Source organism: Thamnophis sirtalis, unplaced genomic scaffold (assembly GCF_051295495.1).
Source record: "Thamnophis sirtalis isolate CommonGarterSnake01/CBP01778 unplaced genomic scaffold, rThaSir2_p1.2 scaffold_7, whole genome shotgun sequence".
Taxonomy (NCBI): Eukaryota; Metazoa; Chordata; class Lepidosauria; order Squamata; family Natricidae; genus Thamnophis; species Thamnophis sirtalis.
The window spans coordinates 12,999,472-13,017,534 of NW_028261387.1; the positions used below are offsets into that span (position 1 = coordinate 12,999,472).

General features: G+C 41.1%; 1 protein-coding gene across 1 annotated transcript in view; it reads right to left on the reverse strand.

The window, feature by feature from the left end:
• LRRC8C (leucine rich repeat containing 8 VRAC subunit C) overlaps nt 1-17,044 on the reverse strand; it is a 35,068-nt gene extending 18,024 nt beyond the window's left edge. The window contains exon 1 of the mRNA XM_014062842.2: nt 16,910-17,044. The gene's annotated coding sequence lies outside the window, so the exon portion shown is untranslated. The remainder of the gene's footprint in view (nt 1-16,909) is intronic.
• Between the last annotated feature and the right edge of the window lie 1,019 nt (nt 17,045-18,063).

Consider the following 18,063-nt stretch of genomic DNA (forward strand, 5'->3'; position numbering starts at 1 on the left):
TCAAAGAAAAACCAGAAAGTCCAGTTGCCTCTTGAAAAAGCACAATTATGACCTGTATGACTGAGAATCTCCATAGACATATTTTGGGATGAACATGGTTAAAACATTTATTCTTTTTAGTTTACAATACATATAAAAGATAGGTAGGACATGCTCCAGCAAAAATAAAATGCCGCTGGAATTTCTGGATTTGCCATTTGTGTTAAAACTGTACGGGAAAGTATTTGTGGCAGTTTGCTGCCCAAACACACTTTTAATTGCCTATTCCCAACTCTGCCTTCCCTAATCAAATAATCTCTAACCGTTTTAGCATTGCAATCAATCTTACTTTTGAACAGATACATTAATAATCACATTGTTGGCTAACACAAAGGTCATTTCCACACTAGGGATTTAGAGTGTCTCCTACAATTGTTCACAATTGTGCCAAAACAACAACAGTGAAGCCAGGCTTTATATCACTTCAATGTTTGGGTGGTGCTGTGAAAACATTATAAATCACTAGTGTGGAAATGAGCTACATTTCTTAGAAACTTATAGAATCAGATGCTAAAAGACACCTTGCTAGATTACAACTTGAAGTAAACATCTAAGTTGCTTCTTGCAATGTAAGTTTTATTTTCCACTCAGATCACCGTTGTTCCTCTCTAGGTTTATTTTTAAGACAAAGAAGAACCATTCGCTGTAATAAGCAAGAAAAGTGATGTTCTGTAAAAAAATGTTCATTAAATACAAATACAAATCTTAATTTGTATCAGCATCTGGTTTATTTTTCAGAAGTTGCATGTCAAATCAAATGTTTGCATTTCTTTCAGGATGCCTTTCAAATGCTATACAATGCTAAGACGTCAGGTATAGTACCAATTTTGCAAGTGCAACAATAAACCAGACAACATAATTATTATTACACCACAGTACTCCCCTATTTTTTAATTAATACAAAACAAGCTCACTTTACTGCAATGTGCATATTGATTTATAATTCACAGTGTCATCTGGAAAAGTCACTAGGAGTAGAACTCAGAATGGCTTCCTGTATTACTCTTAACAATCATTTGTCTTAATTATGGAATCCAGAGTCTTGTTTTAAAATTTATGGATTTGATCTACTATACAGTAAAACATGTATGACAGCCAAGGATTACAATGTTTCAAGTAAATTTACAGTGGTAGCACCAATAGCTAATGAGATGACGTATAAATCAGGGCTGAGCATTGTAACCTTGTAAATTGTATTATTTACTAACTCCAAATAACTACTAGTTATTTATTTGTTAACTATTTTGGCTGGAAAAAAATAAGACCACTATTTCTTGCTTGGAATTACTGTTTACTTCTTGTTTTTAATTGCAATTTCCTTCTGTTGTTAACTATTAATCCAATACAATTTAATTTCTGGATCTGCTTAATTTAGCAAAATGGTTGTTATTCTTTTCACTCTTTAGAAATTCTGGCTTCTTTTACAGTAGGGACAAATAATGCTATCTACTATTATGATTGAAGGAACTCTGTGGGATGATGAATATAAGAAACAGTGTTAGGTTTTGCAAGTACTTTCTGTTCAGAGCAGGATGATAAACGCTGGCAAGGCCAGCTTGTTTTACAGATTTGTATGTTTTTTGCCAACTTGTCACATATTTGATGAGCCACCCATTTTTGTTGATCATAACTAGAACATTCCAGAGTTCAAAAACATCAACATTAAATGACAGAGACTATAAATGCTTAAAATATAAAAAATTGTTGGAGAAACTAGAAAGCTTAAAAAAATGTTTAAAGATCAGCTTAATACCTCAAATTATTCACTTTTAAGCCAACAGGCCAAATTTCCCCCCTCAGAACACCAAAAAGAAACATCTCTAATCTCCGTAGCATCTGAATACTGCAAAGGCTCATGGTACATCACATTTGGCCCGCAGAGCAAAGCATTCCCCAAGGATTCTAGAATATTCCAATGACATCACATGTTATTTTCACATCAAGTGTTTGAACAATTTTTCAACCAGATCATACCATCAGGGCAATTTGTTAATCTGGATATTTCCTTTTAAACATGAAGTATTGCCTTACACAATACAAACATTAGAGAAACCTTGCAAATAAAAAAAATTGGTATGAAAGGCAGAAACATTTAAATACTTGTCAATATTTTGTTTCATTCTCTGCATTAGCCAATGGCATATTCAGGATGCCAGAAATTACAAAGAATCATTTTAGATGATCAAGACTCATGGAGAAACATATTAAAAAGAAAACAGAACTAGACTAGAATTAAGGAATCCCAGATTCAAATTTGCATTTAAAATCAGACAGGGCATCATCACCTCTCAAAGCTATTATGAACTATTATGAGCTATTACGAGGCAATGGATGTAACATACCATGTATATATTTATTGCCCCTCTGCAATTTCATATAGGTAATTCTAGGTAGCCCAGAGAGATTATAGATAGATAGATAGATAGATAGATAGATAGATAGATAGATAGATAGATAGATAGATAGATAGATAGATAGTTAGATAGATAGATGATATAAAATACAAATGAAAATAAACATAGTAGGGAAATGAAAGAGAAAGATGAAGAAAGGAAAAGTGTAGGGGAAATGGAAAAAAATATTAATTTCCATCTTTTTTCAGCTCAATAGAATACAAAGTAAAATTATAGCCTCTACGTTTTACTTTTGCATATTTAGTAAATATTGGCCATTTCCATAGCAACAAACTAATCTAAACAGCAAATCCCAAAATCAAGATTTCATTTTTTTCCCCTGTCTTGAGTACACATATTGCCCAGCTCCCAGATTACGTTGTCACTGCCACAAGATAAAAACTAGGTCCAAAGTGTGATACTTCCCCCAAGTCATTTGTTAGGACACAGGTAACTTTGGGTCAGTTGCATGCTACTCATGAACTCCTCTGAGGAGACACTACTTTGTGTCACACATCCAGGGTCACTAAATAAAATTTCTATCGGCCAAGAGTAATATACTGATTTCTCCAACTGAAGTCCTTAAAATTATATCATAATGCTTGCTCATGACAACAAACACCCTAATTAGTTGCAAGCAATGAACTGAATTGGAAATTAAACAGACTATACATCTAGCTGATTTGTCCAAACACTATTCTCTAAATATGCAATTTAACTGCCATATTTCAAAATCAAAAGGTCTTCTGATCAAGACCTTTCCTTGTAAGAAACGTTAGTTTAAGATTACAGGGAGCTAAGGAGGGGTATGATTGATTTCCTGAAATATGGGTTGTTATATAAAGGATACATTCTAACTTACCTCTGCCCTTTTACAACTTGCCGGTAGCATTTTTCAAAAGCCCTTTAACACACATGGATTAATAAAATATTTCTTCAGGCATCTAATGCATCTTAAGCATTTATTTTCTTAAAAAGAAATTTGGACTCCAGAGTGTGATCCTATTTGTGCTCAGAAGTAAGTCCAACTGAGTTAGAATGAACTCATGCCTAGAAAATGCATAAAGTTGTAGCGAGCATCGTGTTTGTTATGATTTCAGCTTTACAATAACAAATCTAGGAAGCAACTGAGGTGAAAGATGGTAATAGGCTCGAGGTTGTTTGGTAAATTCCCATAGTTAAGTAGGAATTGAACCTTGGTCTCCTCATTTAATATCTTACCTTCTACACCCAATTTGCTGCTCTCCAAATAAGTTTAAATTACAATGTCTGCAATTATTTACAAGCACTGAAAATTCTAGGACCGTAGTCGCAACCAAACTGCAGATACCAGGCTGGGACAAGAAACCATGGATGGAAACTAATCAAGGAGAGAAGCAAGCTGGAATTAAGGAGAAACTACCTAACAGTGGGGACAATTAATCAGTGGAACAGCTTGCCTTCACAAGTTGTGGGTGCTTCAGCACTGGAGGTTTTTAAGAAAAGACTGGACAGTCACTTGTATGAAATGGTATAGGGTCTCTTGCTTGAGCAAGGGGTTGGACTAGAAGACCTCCAAGGTCCCTTCCAGCTCTATTCTGATTGATTGGGGGGGGGACACTTCTAAATAGACAAACCCAATCATAGGGCTTCTAATTTAACATTTTTAAGGCACCTTTCTCCAAATGTATTAAGAGGACAACTTTCCCAGTGAGCATGACATATTTTGGGATAGACTGTTCAAAAAAGCCATCCAATGTAGCAACCGTGCATAGAATTGCTATTTTTTTCCCCACAAATAAACCATCCTTTAATAAAAGCAATTGCCACAATTTTCTCATTCATCTCTTGCTTGCAACTGACATGAGAGTCTCTGTCCTGTTTCATCTGTGGATCTGCACTGGAAATCGTTTTTGATTCCTCGTGTTTTAACTCTGCAGTGCTCCACCTTCTAAGAGTTAAGATAGAGAAACTGAATGAGAGGGGAGATCAAACATACATTCCTCATCTGTTGGTTGGATTTTCGCATATCTTGTTCTTTAAAGCCTGTTATTGTGGTTGTAAACAATGGTTTATGGCTCACCATGAATCCAGACAATTGTAGCTTGTTACTCAAACCATGGTAAATATACTCCACAGTTACATGGCACAAAGACCTTGTAATATACTATTTGAAATACAAAGCTATAAAATATTATGAAATATGGAGAAACAAACAATATTGTTATGAAGTTAGTGCTAAGTACCTTCAACCTACTACTTTTCTACAATTCAGTATGCAACATCTCATTAAGTTGTACATAATTAAAACACATACTGGGAATATCTCAAACCATGCCCAAAGTTATGTTTTATTCTTTTTAATATTATGTATTGTTTTCAATAGGTTTATAGGATGTTTTTGTTTTAATATTTTAAACACTAAAACAGAGTGAAAACAAATGCAGGGATAGACCAGGATTTTTAAAAAAAAAATACACAAAAAAATTAAGAAGACTGAAGTTTAGCATACTGCTATAATTTAAAATAGTTTTCTAGCAAGTTGATGGAAAAAGTTAATGTATATAAACATCATCTTGTTCTGGACACTCTGCCAAGACCAACTGTGTCAAAAGGGCCACAGCTGTCAGAAAAAGATGAAGCCTCATTTGCTAAGCAGAATAACCTATTGTATCAGTGCTACTGGTTAGCAAAACACCCTTATTGACTGCACTCCTAAAATGCATTTCCCACAATATGATTTCTTAATAGAGTAGCTTACATTTGATTTGGTGGGATTTACTTCCCAGCCCATATAGATAGGAGCGTATTTTTTTTAAAATTGCTTTAAAAGAAACAGAAAATGAAAACAAAGCAGAAAGATAGCTATAATGCAAATATTAAAACCATACATAAAAAGGTGCTTAAAAATGAAAAAAAGCAAATAATATATATTTATAGCAATTGACAGTTAATAATATATACTTATCCAATATCAATATTATCCAAGTAGATAGATATTAATTTCCAATACATTTATATAGCTATCTTTCTTTTTTTTTTAGCCTATCGGACTTAGTATAAATGAGTTCCAAATTTCATTATACCTGTCCATGCAAAATATGTATCTATAGCCAATTCACTCATAGATTGCAATTGTAATCAGGTCTTCAATCCATTAAGTGATTGGAGTTATAGATAGGGTTGTATTGTTACAAGGTTATAAGGTTTTTCTCATCATGAAAGAGTGCATCACTTCAAGAATTTGAAGCTCAAACCCAGAGAAGTTTCCCTCTGTCCTGAGAGAATGCCTCACTGAACCAGTAATAGAGGGCATGTTTCATAGTTACTTATTGCATAGTTACTTTTCGCTGTTAAATGTCTTTTGTAACCTCTGCTTTCAACTTAAACATGCCTTCATCAGGGGTGGGCTTCAGAAACTGCAGCAACGGGTTCAATGCCATGTTGCTGGGTGAGCATGGCCTAGTCCACAGTGGGGGGGACATTTTTCACTCTCCCCAGGCTCCCAAGGCTTTCCTCAAGCCTCCGGGAGGGCGAAAACTGCTTCCCCGGTCTGAGGAAGCCTTCCAGAGGCAGAAAACAGGCATATTTCCTGACTTCCGGAAGTCCTGGTAGGCCCATTTTTTGCCCTCCCCAGGCTCCGGAGGTTTTCTTAGAGCCTCTAGGAGGGCAAAAGTGGCTTCCCCCATTTACGGACTTCGGGTAGGCCCGTTTTTAGCCATCCCAAAACCTCCGCGCAGGCCCTCCACTTATCTGGCATGATAAATAGGCCATGTGGAGACTCCTGGGAGGGGCAGGGTGGGTGTGGCCAGCCAGGGTGGCATTTGGGGATTCATCGAACTGGGCAGAATCCTAGCTAGAGGATCACCCATGCAACCCATGCAAACCTCTAGCAGCCCACCCCTGGCTTCCATTCCAAGCATCTCACATAACGTAATTCAACAAACAGAAACAGAATGTGGCATACAATCAAGACTGCTCTAACTAAGTAGAGGTGTCAGCGTTCCAAATACCATGTAGAATCAAATCAGAATCGAAGGCAAAACTATGCTTAAAGTTCCAATTTAATAAAACAGGCATGTTGGCACATAGCTGTAGGGATCCCAACTCTGGAAGTTACATCAGAATCCCACCCAGTTAAAAGTTCATGATCTTGTCTCCACACCCACAGTCCATCACATGGTCCAATTTTCTCCTTCCACGCTGGCGTCCATGCCCAGCTTCTTCCGGTCAGGTGTGAAAGTGCGGAGACAAAGGATGACCTTGACTTCTAGCAAAGAATGAAAAACAATACATTCCAAAATCCTACTCCTTCTAATCCCCCCTCCCATTGACTATACTTGAAGAAACAGCATAATGAAATAAGAGAAAGTGTGGCAGGCCAAAATTCTAAAAGGAATATAAATGCAGGCCTGACAAGAGGATGAAAACAATATCAATTTAAGCTATTCTTTCCAAAGAAGATAGTCAAAAGTAATTACTTATGCTGACTGCAAACAGTCTTAAATAGAATTGAAATAGTAAGGTACAAAGGTAGTTAATGCTAGATACTGTCTCTGGTAAAATATTTAACTATGGAAAATATTCCAAGTAACATTGACTCATTATTTAATAAAATGTATGCATATTACACAGACACATACGCCAAACCTAATTTACTTAAATATTACTGAGGAGTTCAGCCCCATTTTATTAATTCTATTTACATACATTTCAAAACATCATCTGTTACTCGAGATACTTGGCTAAGGGATAGAAATGAACCTCACTCTCCAAGTCTCTTATGTGTATTTTACTCAGAAGCAACTCACACTGTTCTTTGTATTCTCAGATACATGTACAGATAGTCCTCAACTTACAACCACAATTGGTGCCTAAAATTTCTGTTGCTAAGTGAGGGATTTGTTAAGTGAGTTTTGCCCAATCTTACCTTTCTTGCCACAGTTGTTACATGAATCACGTAATCATTGTTAAATTGATAAACAGTTGTTAAATGAAACTGGCTTCCCCATTGAATTTGCTTGTCAGAAGATTGCAAAAGGTGATCGCAGGACCATGGGACACTGTAACTATCATAAATATGATTCAGTTGCTAAGGTCTGAATTTTGATCACAGGACAATGGGGATGCTGCAACGGTCGTAAGTATGAAAACCGGTCATAAGTCACTTTTTCAGTGCTGTTGTAACTTTGAACCGTCACTAAACAAACTGTTATAAGTCAAGCACTACCTCGATTTACAACAGAATTATACTTCTACCTTTTCTCTGCTTTTTTGTGGAAAGTAAAATGTTTTTTTGATCAAGAATAAGAAGCCAGTCAAAATGTAAGGCTTAACCCTCCCACCTCACAACACAGAGAGAAGATTGTCATCCCCACATCCTAATATTGGACTGCTTCCTGTAACAATTTATCTTTATCATGTACCCTTTTGTCTAAAATTAAGCTGCTGAAATTCTTGACTTAAAATGATTCACTTTTGTCATTATATGCAGACTTACCACACTAACAAACTCACAAAAGAAGTGGCAATCAATGCCCTTCCGGAATATTATATTACCAGAAGTCATAACCAAAAGCTAAAGATAAGCTGCAGAAAGAAGCCTTTAGATGTATCATCATGTACACTTCCAGTGAGAGAAAATTTGATTCCCTGTCTGTTCAGCAAAAACCCAAAATAGTTACTCATACTTGTGATTCAAGTGGAATACTTTGAACTAGAAGTAGTCCTTGACTTTCGACTGGTTGCTTAGGTCCAATGGACCCCAAAAAAGGTACTTACAACCTATATTTGAAGTTCTGATGGCCACCTCCCCCCATGCAGTCACATGGTTGAATTTTGGATGTTCAGAAACCAGCCTGCATTTATAAACATGGTTGCGTGCCTAGAAATGAGGAGGAACTTTCTGACAGTGAGAACCATCAGTCCATGGAACAGAAGTTGCCCTCAGAAGTTGTGGGAGCTTCATCACTGGAGGCTTTCAAGAAGAGATTGGATTGCCATTTGTCAGAAATGGTGTAAGGTCTCCTGCTTAAGTGGAGATGACCTATAAGGTCCCTTCCAACTCTTAATCTGTTCTGATTTCCAGCAAGAAACATCCATTGCAGACAATGGGTTCACTTAACAACCATGGTGTTTGCTTTACAACTGCCACAAAAATGTCATAAAATTGGGTCAGTCAGAGTGCCTTGTCTTATGATAGTCATGACATATGATGAAAATTCTGGACTCCACTGCTATTTTAAGTTAAAGACTATCTGCATTTAGGCCAATTCAAATGGTCCATAGTATCTCCATTCATAGTTCCAACCTAGTTGGCACAATATACTTCTATTATTGGCAGAGGTTACATACAGAATGGTCTGTGAAAGCAGCGAAGCTTTATGTGCACATGTGCAGCAGTGATGGGATTCAATTTTTTTACTACCAGTTCTGTGGGCGTGTCTTGGTGGGCATGTCATGTCTTGGTGGGCGTGTCTTGGTGGGCATGGCAGGGGAAGGATACTGTAAAATCCCCATTCCCTCCTGATCAGCTGGGACTCGGGAGGCAGATAATAGATGGGGTGGGGCCAGTCAGAGGTGGTATTTACTGGTTCTCCGAACTACTCAAAATTTCCGCTACCGGTTCTCCAGAACTGGTCAGAACCTGCTGAATACCACTTCTGATATGCGGGGTCTAGGTTTCATATGAAATCATTTTCCTCCTCCTCCCTTCATCCCCAGTCTGTGGGGAAGACAATTTTTCTTCCAAAATCAGTCCCTGGCACCAGAAAGGTCACTGTCTTAGACAGCCTCGATGGGGTAAAATGTACATATTTGCCTCTACATTTATGAGATGGGGGTGAAACTAGCTATTATCTTTATAGCTTTTGATATCACTGTTGGTAACACCTCATTTCCTTTCAGAGTTCCTTTAAAAAAATTATCCTGGCAATAAACATATAGATAGCCACAGTTACAGACTCTAATTGGAACTGTTGTGCGATTGTAAAGAGAAAGTCTTGTGACTTTCAACTACAATGTCACACGCAACTACAATGTCAGTTCTGCTGTGGTTATTAAGCAAATCACCCATGGACATTAAGTGCAATGTCATGTGACTGCAATTTGTGACTTCTTGCTGTATTCCCTGTAGTTTTTGCTTTTTTGGGAAGCCAGTTGTGAAGGCCTCAAATGGCGATCATGTGAATATAGGATGCTGTGACCAACGTAAAATGTGTCACTTCTCTTGTAGGATGTAAGAGTTATCCAAAATTCAGCTAATGAGACACTCCCTCCAAATCTGGAGCTCACTAAAATTCAACTAATATTTATTCATGGAGCTAGCAGCAAAAGCTACACTAGAATCACACTTTCACACCAGTTTTCTCCCCACCCAAGCATAAATAGGAATAACTTGCAGAAATTCATAGATATCAGGCCACAGCAATAATTTTTCCTCTAAGAATTAAAAATGCTGCCTTGAAATTTTCACAGAAAGGCAACTGATGAAACATGGAGAGAATAATAAGCACTGAAGTCTACAAAGTTTAAGGATCTACTTCTTTTTATAGGCGTGTTTAAACCCTGGATTTCTTTCTTGCAAGTTTGTTGAAAAGACACATAGCTACTCTTGGGAATGGGTGGGGGGGGTTTTCTGTTTGAACATTATTTATAAAACATCTCTGTTCCAAGACATCCTATTTCCTGCTTTGACAGCTTCCTCCGTGACAATAAGATATTCTTTTTGTGTTTCTGTGTTTCTGTGTTTGTGTTTATGTGCCATAAAACCTTGTCAAACCCCACAGAGGTGAACAAGACTAAGATTGCACAGAATTTTGCACAGCTAGTCCTCAAGTTACAACCAATTGCTTAATGACCATTTGAAGTCACTAAACAATTGGTTGTAAATTAAGGATTAACTGTACAAAGGATACTTATCACCCGATTTCAAAGTTCCAACATAACACATGGCCACAATTTGGGTGCTTGGCAAACAGCTTAGATTTACAGCCATTTGCAGCATCCCACATTCACTTAATGACCATCACAAAAATAGTTGTAAAATTGGGTTGGTTATATAGTGATTCACTTTACAACCATCACAACATACGACCATAATTGCCAGGATCCATTATTGTCATAAGTCAAGAAAGATATTCTGTAAAATATCTTGTGGCAAGTACAGAATCTTGAAAACTGTTAATAACAATTTCTCAGCCTCATGTACACTGAATTACCATATTTTCCCATCTATAAGATGCACTTTCCCCACCAAAAATGGGGCCTCCGTGCATCCTGTTTTTGGCTTGTTCCAGGTGGCAGGGATCCCCTCTGCCACTGATGTTCACTGCTGGCGGCGGCGATCGCTGGTGATCCCCACTGCCTGAAATGAGCAAAAAATGGGGCACACGGAGGCCAAAAACAGGACATGCACAGGCCAAAAACAGGACACACAGAGGTGGCAATAGGCAGCAGCAATCCCTACAGCCTGCAACAGCTGATCAACGGTATTCTGGGAGGCCAATCCAACTGCAAATCAGCTGCTCGTGCTAAATCAGGCTGTGACAACATGCTGCACCTGTGCAGACTGATTGCTGTTTTCTGCAAGGATGCTAGCCAGGTGAATACTGATAGATGCTGCGAGGCAGATTTTTTTTCTTGTTTCCCCCCCAAAAGCTAAGTGCGTCTTATGGTCCAGAGAGCCTTATAGAGTGAAAAATACAGTAATTGCAGTAGAGACTTTTTGCATCTTTTCAGCAGCATCTTCCCAGATGTCTCTTCACCTGGGGTGAGTTGTAGTTTATGAGAGAAGCTGTCAATTGAAGCCTGGGTGGCTATGCCTTCCCTTCCTTTCTTAGCTTCCCCACAATCTCTCTTACACCTGTAAGAAAGAACCCCATTTCAGGACAGCGTACTATGCAACTGATTCAACTGCTGGCATTTCTGCCTAAAGTTGAAAAAGATCTATCTGAAACCAAGGACTTCAAGGGCAATTAACACTAACTGAAATGTGAACCAGTTGGATCTAGTAGTTAAGGCACCAGGCTGGAAACCAAGAGACTGAATCCTTCTCATTCTGCCTTAGGCATGAAAGCTGGCCGGGTGATTTTGGGCCAATCATTCTCTCTCAGCCCAACCCATCTCACGTGATAGCTGTGGGGAACTTAGAAGAGGGGAAGAGTGTTCACTGAGTTATTTATTAAAATATTAATAAAGGCAGGATAAAGATAAATAAAAGTTAGTTTTCATATAAGACGATCACTTTGCTCTACCTTGAGTAGAAAAATAATTGTGCACGAGCTACAATACACTGAATGGAGAAGCAGGAAGAAACATCAGTGTGTTCCGACTGATTAAAAACAACAGGGGAAAAAAAGGAAATGATTCACAAACCACAGGTGCTTAAAAGAGCTATGTTTCCAATCCTAAATAGGCACACAAACTATTTTTTAAAACCAAATATAGCTCCATCTTCCAGCTCTGGCTGTGTCAATACAAATGAATGTATTGTGAAAGACTGATAGTAAATAAGATGAATGACCAGTGTTAGTCTATAAAGAGAATACTGCAAGTTTTCCAGGAGCTGAAGCATGGGGAGCCTAATCAATGTCACCAAATGTCAGCTTCTTTCCATAAACTTCCTTACGTTGCATGAGACACTATGATTCATGTGTTGTTATAGGAGAAAGAATGGCAGAACCTGGTGGCAAGGTGAAAAGAGGAATCAGCCTAGAATCCCTATGTAGCCACAAGCAAACTAGGTTTGTCCACCTTAAGTGCCTGTAACTCTTATCTAACTCTAACCAGGTGCCAATTGTTAAATAAGATTTCGGTCAAAAGGCTTTTAGTAATAAATCAGCTTCATTGGATTGTCACTTGTGAACCTGGTCTTTCACACCTTAACGTTTGCTTAATTGCAAACTGATGCTGCCACTGAGGAAGTATGAAATCAAACCGTGCCCTTGATGCACAATGAAACAGCAATAAGAAAACTAAATGGGAGTTCCATGATATACACTGCGATCAGACCAAACATCTCTCTTGGTGCCTACCTACTAAGTACTATGCTAAGCAAAAAAATGGGATTTATTTTAATTTTAATAATTTTTAAATAATTTTTCACAGGGCTCAGAAGCAACATAGGAAATCATTGTGATAGGTAGATAAGAGTCCATTGCTATATTTAGAAGAGGTTGAAAAAAGAAAGGAAGAAAGGAGAGGAGGATCTACGATCTACTCCCTGAAATCCGGACCCTCCCCACTCTCTCGGCCTTCCGAAAGTCTATTAAGACCTGGCTGTTCCGGCAGGCCTGGGGCTGCTGATCTTGATTGATCTTCAGCCCCACTAAGATCGAGTGCATGCTGTGTTTTGTATTAATTTGTTCTGTCTTATATTTTAAATTTTTAATATCTTCTTTTTTTAAACTGTTTTTATGTAAGCCGCCCGGAGTCCCCCCGCGATTGGGCGGCATACAAATCCATTAAAATTGAATTGAAAAAAAATTGAGGGGAGGGGAGGTCAGGAGAGGAGAGAGAAAAGATTAAAAGGGAGCTGGGAGTTTGTTGGAAAGGCAGATAGGATGGTTAGAGTGTGTCCAGTGTTAACAAATGCAAAAGAAGTTTTTATGGTGACATAAGAGGAAAAGCCAGTGTAGGAAGATGAGGCCAGAATTCCCATGCAGGCAAATCTAACCCAAGGTATCAGACCTGAGTAGAGTCTTGTACTAGTTCACAGAACAGTTACAGAATCAAAAAGAGCAGACAATCAGGAAGCCAAGTCCAAAGCTGGAAAATTACTTACCTACATCAATCTGACTCTCAAAAAAGCCTTCGTTTTATAGTATGTGTCAATTTCCCTGTATCATGCCTCTTTCTTCATTAAGCCAATGAGATTGTTCTTGGCTCACTGAACAACTACGCCCTCTCCTCATTTAGTGTCTTTAATCTGTTCTAACAATTTGGTCATTAAGCAAAATGGTCACTATATGAATACATGTCTCACATGTCTGAGAGAGAGGGGGTGAGGGAGGGAGAGAGAGAGAGAGACAGAGAGGGAGAGGCAGAAGGAGAGAGAGAGAGAGACAGAGAGAGGGAGAGAAAGAGAGAGAGAAAGAAAAGATAACTGGTTGCTGCGGTCTCATTCATACAAAGTTATCTCATAGAGTATCCTGTACCCTGTTTTTGTCCCCTTGCAGGGCAGAGAGATGACTGCTTAGACAAACTATCTCTTCCTGAGCTGCTTTTCTCCCACAGCTTTCCTAAAAAGTGTTAATTGCAAGCTAACCAACTCATGTCCCTGACCTTAATTCGTTGAGTAGAACCCTCTCCTGGCTGGTGCTGCAGCCTGAATCAGTTTTATACTGAAGGCTTTTGTTGTCAAGCCCAACAAAATTTGGCCCCAAATGAATGCATTGGTCAGAATGGATTTTCTTTCCTTATTACCATCATATTTGCGAATACCTGCTGCTAAATGAGGAGTGGCTGCACTCACCTGACCTTTCTACATGTGTGGGAATCTTTTTGAGTTCAGGGTCCACTTCAGGTGACTCAGTCGACTGCTGTGCTTCTGCAAGTGGGGGGTGGGGGTGGGGGTTACTTGGCTGTTCCAGAATTTCAGGCTCATCCTTCAAAAGGCTCTTCTTCCTGAACTTCATCTGGGGACTCTACTGGCTCCTGAGCTGCAAGGTGAAAACTCAGCAGTCCCTGTTCCTCCAATTCTGGATCTTACAATCAGGCAGATCCATACAGAATAAGGGGAAAAACTGATAATTGCGATGGGCTGTGTTCATCCAGGGTGTTATTTGGTGGTCATACCAGCTCCCTGGAGGAACATCCCACCAGTTTTTTTCTTTGTAACAATTTGAAAAAAAAATATCCAAATGTCTTCACGTTGTTGTTGTTAATTACAAAGTCACATCCAGCCCATCACAACCCCATGGACAACGCTCCTCCAGGCCTTCCCGTCCTCTATCATCCCCCCGGACTCCATTTAAGCTCACGCCTACAGCTTCGGTGACTCCATCCAGCCACCTCATTCTCTGTCGTCCCCTTCTTCTTTTGCCCTCAATCGTTCCCAGCATTAGGCTCTTCTCCAGTGAGTTCCTCACTATCCTCCCAAAACAGGTAAAAGTACCCGTACAATGCTGCCCTTTTCTATTGCGTTCCAGTGAGTTATAAAAACTGCAACCGACCAATAAGCCTATCAAAAAACATATAGGCAGTCCTAAATTGAAAATTCAGAATCTTCTCTTTTACAACATGAAGTAAGCTTGCCTTCTTCCAAAGGGAATAAACCATTAGCATTGGAGCTTTTACGGTACACTCAGTTTCCTTAATGGAATTACAAACGATCAAGAAAAGTGGCAGCCAACACCCATCTCATATCAACAGGAATAAAAACAAAACTCCATTACACAACTCAAGAAAGTATTTTTAAGTGAAAGGAAAACAATCAGACCTCAAGGCTTTTCATTCTGTCAGTCACATCCATCTATTCATTAGGGTTTGTTATTTCTCACAAATTAGGAAACCGCATAAATAAAGTGATGGCATATCTCTTTAGATGCGGTTATCTTAGTCTGTAAGCAACAGTTAAAAGACTGCAAATGAAATGTGTTCCAAAAGCACAATCCTTTGTATGCATCTTCAAAATAGATACTTAATTAGTCTTATTACCAGATAACTGTAAGATTAGAATTTTAAATGAAGAAGGCATGTCAGTTGCACAGTAAATTTTCCACCACTTCTGAAGTCCCACTTTATCATAATTTTCACTACATCCTTGGGAGAAACAAGAAGCATATAAGGACTCTGCGATGTTACTGGACTTAAGTTCCCATAAACTCCAAACATTAGCTGAGGATGAGGAAAAATAGAATCCAAAGGTTTTTCATTGTCAAGTTAATATTTCCCTATTTCTGCCTCATTGCAGTTGCTGTAGTGAGGGATGCAGTGGCTCAGTGGCTAAGATGCTGAGCTTGTCTGTCAGAAAAGTCGGCAGTTTGGTGGTTCGAATCCCTAGCACCACATAATGGAGTGAGCTCCCGTTACTTGTCCCAGCTTCTGCCAACCTAGCACTTCGAAAGCATGTAAAAACGCAGGTAGAAAAATAGGAACCACCTTTGGTGGGAAGGTAACAGCGTTCTGTGCGCCTTTAGTCATGCCGGCCACATGACCACGGAGACGTCTTCGGGCAGCGCTGGCTCTTCAGCTTTGAAACGGAAATGAGCGCCGCCCCCTAGAGTCGGGACGAGTAGCACATATGTGTGAGGGGAACCTTTACCTTTATAGTCGCTGGAAATGTGAGAGCTATTTAACATTGCCCTAATAATTCCATTTTCCTCCTTTTCCCATTCCCAGGAATGACAATAACTATTCAAAATGAGTTGGGAGCATGTCTATTTTCATCTTTTAACAGATACTCATCTTTAACAGATCTCCTCTATTTCCCAGGAAGAGATGTGGGTGGAATACATCAAGGGTGCCTTACTCATAGCTCTCTTAGATCCTGTGTAACCCATCTGACATTCTCAGACGTTGGAGTACCTCTCCCATCATCCCCAGCCAGAGGCATAGAAGCGAGATTAGGAAGGCGTCATATTGAGCCGAGTACAAATCAGCCCGTCCGAAACTGAAGCTAGGCATTGCAACTTTTCCACTCCTTCCTATCCCCTTCAAGCTACTGCGCGGTAGAAACCGGCACTTTTCGGCTTCGGCTTCTGCCTCCGTTGTTTCTGCCTGTAAAGACGCTCGTCGGCAGCGGCGGGAAACGTCCCTCCTCGCGGGCCTCAGCCAAAGAGGTGGCCGCCACCCTCGTCCTCCTCCTCCCTCCCTCCGCCGTTTCCTTCCCTCGCTGAAAGCGGAGCCTAGGGGGGGGGAAAGTTAACTGGTCGTTGTTGAAAGTTTTCCTCCGGGGAGCCACGGAGTCCGCCCAAACGGAGCCACAACGCACAAGCGGAGAGATGCATTTCTCCAGGGAGAAACTAACGGGCCGCTGGTATTGCACGTCAGGAGGGGAGACCAGCGGCACGGCTGAGGCGATGAAGGGGGGACGGCTTTCCCGACTCCCAAAAACAGCCAAGGTTGAGGATGGGGGGGGGGAAAGGCTGCCCAGAGGAGACAGGTTTCCTCCGGCCGGCCACCCCCCCTCCACCTCCCCGCCGCCGCCGCCGCCTTGAGAAAGAGAGGAAACGCAAGCAGCCAAAAGCCAAAGAAAAATAAATGTCCTTTAATCTTTGAAGAAAAGAGGGGGGGGGGACTCAGGATGGCATGCATAAAAGACCCCGAATGCGGGGGGCATTGAGATGTTTTCTCAGCGCGAGACACTGATTAATAACTCCCCCCGCCGCCCCAATTGATTTTCGAGGAGAGCCTCCTCTCCCGCTCCCCCGCCCCTTCCAAGGTCCCCCCATCCGGAGTTGCCGCGTCCCGGCTCCCGAGTCGCCAAAGGGGCCGCGGACAAGGGGCTCTCTCCATCTCCCGCCCGCCCACCTTCCCTCCACGAACGGTGGACTCACCTCGCTGAAAAGAGCGCCCCGCGCGCGCGCGCGCTAGGAGGGGAAAGGGGGAAACAATCACGGGCAGCGACGGTCCTGGAAGCCGAGGCGGGCTCCGGCGCCCTCCATAGCAGCCCAATGCGGCGTCCGGCTGATGCTCCGTGTGCGCGGAGAGCGGTGTGACTCGAGGCCGCGGTCCCCCCGGTCCCTCCTCTCTCCGCCTCCCGCCTCCTCTGCCGGCCGCCACCTCCGGGCCACTCCCTACTTCGACGCTGAGGCGCACGTGGCTTCTGGAGGCTGCTACTGCGCAGGGAGGGGGGGGCGCGGGTGGTTTCCGCCCTTTACCCTGGCCCGACGTGGAACCGGTGGAGAGTAGATGCGGTGCCCCGGTTTCATCGCAACAAGGGGAGGCTGTAGTTTTCGGGAATGCCCGCTCACTCGCGGTTGTCTCGACTGGAAAGAACTTATGCCCAAATATGCATAGGCAAGGTTGCAGCGGAGCTATGCAAACCTATTGGGGGGTCTATTCGGAAATGAACCTCACCGACCTCGTTGATACTCCATCTTCAACCATCATCGTTCTAGCCATTGTCTACCCGCTGCAGGCCTCTTTATGGCCTCTTCCGCAAGTTCCCAACCAATGTGGTCCTGAGTTTTCCTTTGCCAATTGAGCCCGCAGTGATCCGTCTTACATCTTGTTTTAGGGCTCTTTCGTGGATGGTTTGGATCAAGTGGTCTGCCACAAAGAAAAGAGGGAGTCCAACTGTTCTCCAAAGCACCTAATGGCAGGACAAGAAGCAATGGATGGAAACTAATCAAGGAGAGAAGCAATCTAGAACTAAGGAGGAATTTCCTGACAGAACAGTCAATCAGTGGAACAACTTGCCTCAGGGGTGGGTTCCTGCCAGCTCTAACCTCTTCTATAGAAGAAGTTTCACAAATCTACAGTTCCAGCTCCCTCCCCCTGCCCGTCTGCACAACATCAAGATGAAGAGCGAGAGGAGGAATTCTGGGAGTTGAAGTCCACAAGTCTTAAAGCTGTCAAGTTTGAACATCCCTGGGTTTTTTTTTTCCTAAAGGGTTAGGGGTGCAAGGGTCTTGTAACTTGACAGCTTTAAGACTCCCGTGCTTCAAATGCCAGAGTTTCTGAGCCAACATTTTGGTTGCTAAGCAAG